A 6646-nucleotide genomic window follows, 5' to 3' on the forward strand; every position below is an offset into this window, starting at 1 on the left:
TATTTTCTTTGCCAGGCCAAGGGAAGACACAGTAGGCTAACGCCTCAAGAACTGTGCCTCCCTCCTTGGGGAATCGGAGAAGATTTTATACGTGGGGCTCGCAGTCCGCAGTCTGGGGGTATGCGATAAGGATCAAAGTAGTGAAGGTCTTGCGTTTCTTTTCTTCTGCAAATTCATGGCCAAAGCTGGCATCAGGTGGCTCAGCAACCGGGTCTGGTGTCCCTGAAGTTACCGGCCCGTGACCTTCTTTCTGAAATGAAGAGTGCTACAAGGGAGTGTAGGGGGAGAAGAAATGTCAGGTGCAAATGGTAATTTGTATGGAGTCAGAGAGTAGTCAGCTTTGTGAAGGACAAGTCTAGCTACAAGTGTTTGTTAGTAGTAACAGCTAAAGAATAACCAAGATTGCTTAACTCTTTCAGGCCTGTTTATGTTGTTTCCCCAGCCTGTTCATTGTTTCCTTATTTTCCTTGTTGATCAGAAAAGTCTCATTTCTATTTTTGCTGCAACAGTAGTGCAGATAAATAAGTCTCCTGCACTCCAATTTAGGAATAGGTTGCTGGTGAGATTGAGGGGTCTCCTCATTTGTCTGGGGTCCTGGTTTTGGAGGGGTGGAGTGGGGTGGGTGCAGGTCAGTGAACCTAGAGAATTGCTAACACAGGTTCTGGTATTTGTAGGCAGCTTGGACTTGAGCCTGGACTTGGATGGCATGATTGATAACTTCCTGGCTGCCAGCCCCTGTTTCATCCTCAGTGGCCAGCACCATACCTGTCCTGAGAAAATCTACTATAAGAAAAGATCTCTGTGCGTAGGTAAAGCACATGTAGTATTAGCAAGTTTGGTACCTTTATGGAAGAAGTGTATTCAGTCAACAAACTCATTCACTTATCCAATAAATATTTACTGAATGTTTAATGCCAACAGTTACTGTTTTAGGTCCTGGGATTACAGAGATAAACAGGACAGTCTCTGATCACATGCAGCTTCCTTTCTAGCTGGGGAGAGATAAATAGTAAACATACCTAAAAACAAGCTAATGTAATATCTGGCCAGATAATGTTAAGCCACTTGATGAAAACAAAGGAGGTGATCAGGATAGAGATGAGGGCAGGGTTGGCAGCGTTGGAAGGAGGATGGAGAGGGAGGTGATGCATGTGCATACCTAGAGAGACACATTCCAGCAGGTGAGAAGAGGCCTCCGTGGACCTTGACGGTGGTTGAGTTGTTTTGTGTGTACATGGGGTGGGGTGGAGGGGGCGTGGTGGAGAAGCAAGGAAGGATGGTGACTCTTCTTGCTTGCTTGTCCTCTGGCACAAGACGCCCCAAATGCCTAAGCAACAATCAGAGCTTATCATTTAATGGCACTCTTGCTGTTTCCCAAGAAAAGCATCTTCATTATGATAGTTTCAAGATGCAATAATTTGTGCTTTCCTTTCCTTGGATGGAATGTCCCAGAATGCCCCAACCACTGGACCCCTAAAAACTTTACTGGTGTGGCATGCATCCTGAGTCTTGATGGGGTTTACTTCCCAACCTCTGGAGTACATGTTTCTTTCCAGGGTCTCCAGTGTGCTAGCCATTTCTTGCTCAGACAGTCCCATTAGCATGCTGTCATTGGTACAGTGGATCAAGGTGGGATGTCCAGAGGTCCAGATACCTTTGAACTACAACAGAAAGAACGACAGTTAACTGAGCCCTGGGGAAAATCTGTAAATGCATACTGTTGTCTGTTCTGTCTGAATACAAAATGTCTTTGATCCTTCTATTGGTGGGAACAGAAAAAATCCATTTGCCAGCTAAACATAAATGCGAAGAACAATTATTGCAATAGACCATGGAATCTAAGCTGGATAAAGAGGGAATCAAGGACAAGGGGATGCTGACTGTCTAGGGAAGGTGGAGGTGATGGACAGTGAAGTGAGATAAGATTAGTGGATCAGGGGTCTTAATGGCGCCAAGGAATTGATGAAGTGTGAGTGTTAGAGGCAGGGGAAAGAGGTATTGGTCAGGATGCGATGCTGAAATTTGAGATTTAATGGTAGGAGATGTATTGGTAGTAACAGTAAAGAGAGGAAAAGTTCATAACAATTGAAGGGGGTCAACTAAAAGAGATACCAGAGGCACCAAGAATTATACGGATGTTGCAAGTCTTGGAGAATGGTTACAGAAGGGGTGGTGAAAAGTGGAAGAGTGACCCTGGGGTCAGTAGAAGGGACAGTGGGGCTTACAGTTTGATGCCATGTACTTCAAAGTATCTGAGATGTTGAGAGAGGAAATAAACGAAAAGCTGCGATATCCCAGGAGGATATTCACCTCACTTTTAGGCTCAGTGGAATGAAGACTGGCAGAGGAAAAACAGCCCCCCTCTTAAGAGAGCTGCAGGGGAAGCATCGTCCTCCAGGGGGCGCTGGTTTTCACTTACAGCAAGTTCATGAACCCAACATTCAGAGAAGAGCTGGAGGATAAAGTACAAGGGCTTCTGGCAATGAGGCTTGTTGGCAGTGGTCTGTGGATAGTGTTTAATAACCAGGGCTCTGGGGAGCGGGGAGCGGGGGAGGTCTGATTTGCAGTGGTTGCCAGTTTCTGTGGAGTAAATCCTCCCCACACCCCTCAGTCCAACCTATTTCAAACTGCCCAACCTCGAGGGCCAAGATCAGGGTGGGTCAAGGGAGGCACTCACTCACAATTTGGTGCAGAGACAAAAAGCTCAGTAACCACGATGAATAAGATTTTAAGACGATAGTTTTTAAGGAAATAAATTTATTAAACAAACGACTGTGATGATTTCATATAGGGATAACAACGTTGAAAGAATAACGGGGTGGGGAGTGCCTCGGGGCGGGGGAGGGACTCCTTGGGTGTGAGGAGGCCCCACATTGCATTATAAATTTCGAATACTCTGCGAAAATCCTGAAAGAAGCCTTGTCTGCTGCTGCAGGCATCATCAGTTTGCTCAGAATCAGGGCTTTGAGTCACCAGTAGAATCACAAGACTTTGTCGAGAAATGGGAGCACGCTCCCGAGAAACTCACGGACTTTTGTTAAGAGCAAAGGAAAGCCCATTGTCAAAACAATTCGCCAAGCTTGAACATTTATGAGAGTGAATGAGTCATAATCACTGTACATTTTTTAATATTATTTCTGAGAAAGAAATACATTTTCAATGCAATAAAAACCCACTACATGCACCATTAGGAGTGTATGTTTTTATGTGCATTCTTCCAGGGAGGACTTCCAAGCTTTCTTTTAGATTCTCAGGTGGGTTTCTGACCCCCCAAAAGTTAAGATTATCAGAGGGCAGCCTCCAAAAAATGTAAATGACAAATATATACACTATAAGCCCATCGACTGCAGCACGTCTACACACACATGCAACTTGTTTCATATATGTATATATGAAACTTCTTGGGGGAAAATGTTTTCTGAAACTATGTGATTCGTTCTGATTATGAATGCAGAAAAATTCCCAGCAAGTTTTATAGGAAGTAAAATTATAGTAGAGAAAAGGCTCTAATTCCATGCTAACCAAGCAAAGGGAATTGAGTTTTCTAAGAGAACATTTCTCGGTAAACCTAACGACTAAGTAAAGGGTTATGTGTATACCATCCCTTCTTTGCCCCTTCTTCCCTTCTGCTGCCTGGATTGTGGATGTAATGCTGGAGCTCAAGCAGCCAGATGGAATCATGAGACAGTGTGGATAAAGCCGCAGGATAGAAGGAGCCTAGATTCTTTTAATGGTGCCGCTGCCATATCAGACCTGGAGTGCCTTCCTTCAATCTTCTTTTACATGATAGAAAAATATAAACTTCTGTCTTATTTATGCTACTTCTTGCCACAAACTCTGCACAGATGTTCCCAATTATGCATTGTAATCACCCCAAGAGGTAAGTATTGTTATACCAGTTTTATAGATGAGGAAGCCAAGACCTACAGAGGTTGAGTAGGTGGCAGGTTGAGTCAGGCAGTCTGGCTCCAGAACCAGTGTTGTTACTCCATGCCAGGCATTATTCCAAGCCTGTTAATTAAGTAATCCCTACAGGAAACTTACAAGACAGTTACTATTATTCCCCCAATTTGTGAAAGAAGAAATTGAGGCATGGGAAGGTTAAAAGGTACCACAGATCATAGCGAGTAAGATGGAGCCAGGGTCTAAGGCAGGTATCTGACTCTGGGATTCATTGCTAACACTCTGCAATACAGCCTTTCTCAGAGGGCTGCTTTTGTCCAGTGAACAGGCATCAGTCATCTGGGTAAACCTGATTTAGGACCATGTGCCCAGAGTTGGCCTTGATTTAACTCTGGCATTGAAGAGGGATCAGCTTTGTAGCATTGCCAATGCCCAAACTATATATAGACATTAATTTTAAAAAGGCAGAAACAAAAGCCAATATTTGCAAAAAGTTCTCCTCAGTAGTCATTTAAAAAATCTCAAAGAGGGCTTCCCTGGTGGCGCAGTGGTTAAGAATCCGCCTGCCAGTGCAGGGGACACGGGTTCCAGCCCTGCTCCAGGAAGATCCCACATGCCACGGAGCAGCTAAGCCTGCGCACCACAACTACTGAGCCTGCGCTCTAGAGCCCACGAGTCACAACTACTGAGCCCGAGTGCCACAACTACTGAAGCCCGCATGCCTAGAACCCATGCTCCGCGACAAGAGAAGCAACCCAATGAGAAGCCTGTGCACCTCAACAAAGAGTAGCCCCCGCTCACCGCAACTAGAGAAAAGCCTGTGCGCATCAAGAGACCCAACGCAGCCAAATAAATAAATAAATTTATAAAAAAATAAAAAATCTCAAAGAGAGTTACCCTTGTAGCAAAGCTTAGAAAGATATTTACCCAAATGATAATCTGATTTAATGCCCCCATATACGAAAGTTGTATTTGTGTATTTTAAGAGTATCAGAACTTGTTTGAGAAGCGAACACTTATCTGATGTTCAGAAAAATAGCATATTGTATGTTCCTAGCCTGGAAATCCCTGGGCAAACAGAAGTCAAAGTAATTGTCAACATGTATTAGTCACAGTCTGTTGGAGTTTGAGGGTGACTGCTCTTCATTTCCTGAGCTGAGAATAAACTGAGCCATAGACACAAGGATACAGAAATCAAATATCAGCTTTGTTTCTGACAAGCCTGAGTTGGAGAATAGGGTTTGAACTTTGCAGCCAGGATCCATCATGTGCCCCATGCACCCGGATTCAATGTGTCCACCAGGGCCATGTAAATCTGGACCACTGTGTCTCCCTTTCAGAGGTTAGTCATTTACCTGGTGGAAAATGCATGCAACCCAAAGACAGGCTTGCTTTCTCTGACACACACACACACACACACACACACACACACACACACACAGAGAGAGAGAGAGAGACAGAGAGAGAGAGGGAGAGAGAGAGAGAAGGTCTGGAAAAGGCTGTCCCAAGTATGCACGATTCAAATTCAGGAAAAGTCCTAGATTCACCGAATAAGTCACTCCACCACCCTTAGGGAAGAGTAAGTGAAGGGGCAGGTGAAAGGGAATGAATGTTGTCCTCTAAAGAGCTGCCGGAGGGCAGACTGTCCTACTTTATGGGGGCAACGTGGAATCTAGAGACATACAACCAAGAGGTCCTGCTAAGATGACTCGAGTGAAAGGCAATGCGCCAAGAGTTTTATATGACGAGGTGACAGGTAGTCTGACTCCAGAGGCCCCATATAGAAGCCCCACACTGTACGGGCATTTCCAGTGTGTGAAGGGCAGTCACCAAGGGCCATCTTGGATCAGGGGACCCATCTCATCAAAGGAGTGTCACATGCAAGTCATTGTTCAATCACAAGCGTGCATCCTTCTCTCCATCCTTAAAGTGGGTTCTAAAATGAAGGAGGGAGTGTGTGAAATCACCTCCTCTGTGAAGCCTACTTACATTCAGGTTTTATTAATTCAGCCTGTAGGTAGGCATTGGTGCTACCTTACAGGTGAGGTCTTTAACCCTCAGAGGGGTTAAGTGACCTGCCCCAGACTATACAGAACTAAACAGAGGATGAGGCCAGGACTGAATATTTTAGAAATGCCCTTCTCTTTGCCTCTTATCTCACTGCCAAGGAGAAAATGATCTTCCAAGAGCTTGAACCAGGTTGAGTATAACATTAACTGATCTGTACCTTAAGATCTCTCAGTAAGAGTGGTTATAAGATCTATAAGTAAACAAGGATCATGGCGAGGGAGCTATGAATATGTGATGAGTTTAGAATTTTTTCCTTTTTCTGGCTCATCTAAGTGTTCAAAGCTGAAATCTCTTTCTCCTTCCTGTGAAATCTCATAACTATGTGATAGTCTTGAGTACCAGGTAGCAGAGATAATACATATCTGTCAGCCATACATCTCAACAATTGTTTCTTGTGGTAGAATCTTGGGGGCCTTGTGTTTCACAGTTACAGGTTCTTGATGGGCCAAGAAGGGTTCAGGGTGAGAAGCTCTGTGGAGCTGGAAGAGGTGATAGTGACGGGTGACAGTGGAAGATGCATGCAGACACCACTTGCCAGAACTTGGGTGTGAGCAGTTCTCTGATTTTTCTTTATTTAAAAATATAAATATAAAATATATTTAAAAAATATATATAAAATATATAAATATATAAAAATATATATAATATAAAAAATATAATATAATGTTACTTA

General features: G+C 43.9%; 1 long non-coding RNA gene across 1 annotated transcript in view; it reads right to left on the reverse strand.

Annotated features, from left to right (window-relative positions):
* The window catches only part of LOC114901529, a 55239-nt gene continuing 48593 nt past the window's right edge, over positions 1-6646 (reverse strand). Inside the window, exons 6-7 of the long non-coding RNA XR_003795217.1 lie at positions 1160-1661; positions 1-265 (exon numbers count right to left, since the gene is read on the reverse strand). This is a non-coding gene — a long non-coding RNA (uncharacterized LOC114901529). The remainder of the gene's footprint in view (positions 266-1159; positions 1662-6646) is intronic.

Source organism: Monodon monoceros, unplaced genomic scaffold (assembly GCF_005190385.1).
Source record: "Monodon monoceros isolate NGI ecotype Baffin Bay Population unplaced genomic scaffold, NGI_Narwhal_1 Super_Scaffold_2, whole genome shotgun sequence".
Lineage (NCBI taxonomy): Eukaryota > Metazoa > Chordata > Mammalia > Artiodactyla > Monodontidae > Monodon > Monodon monoceros.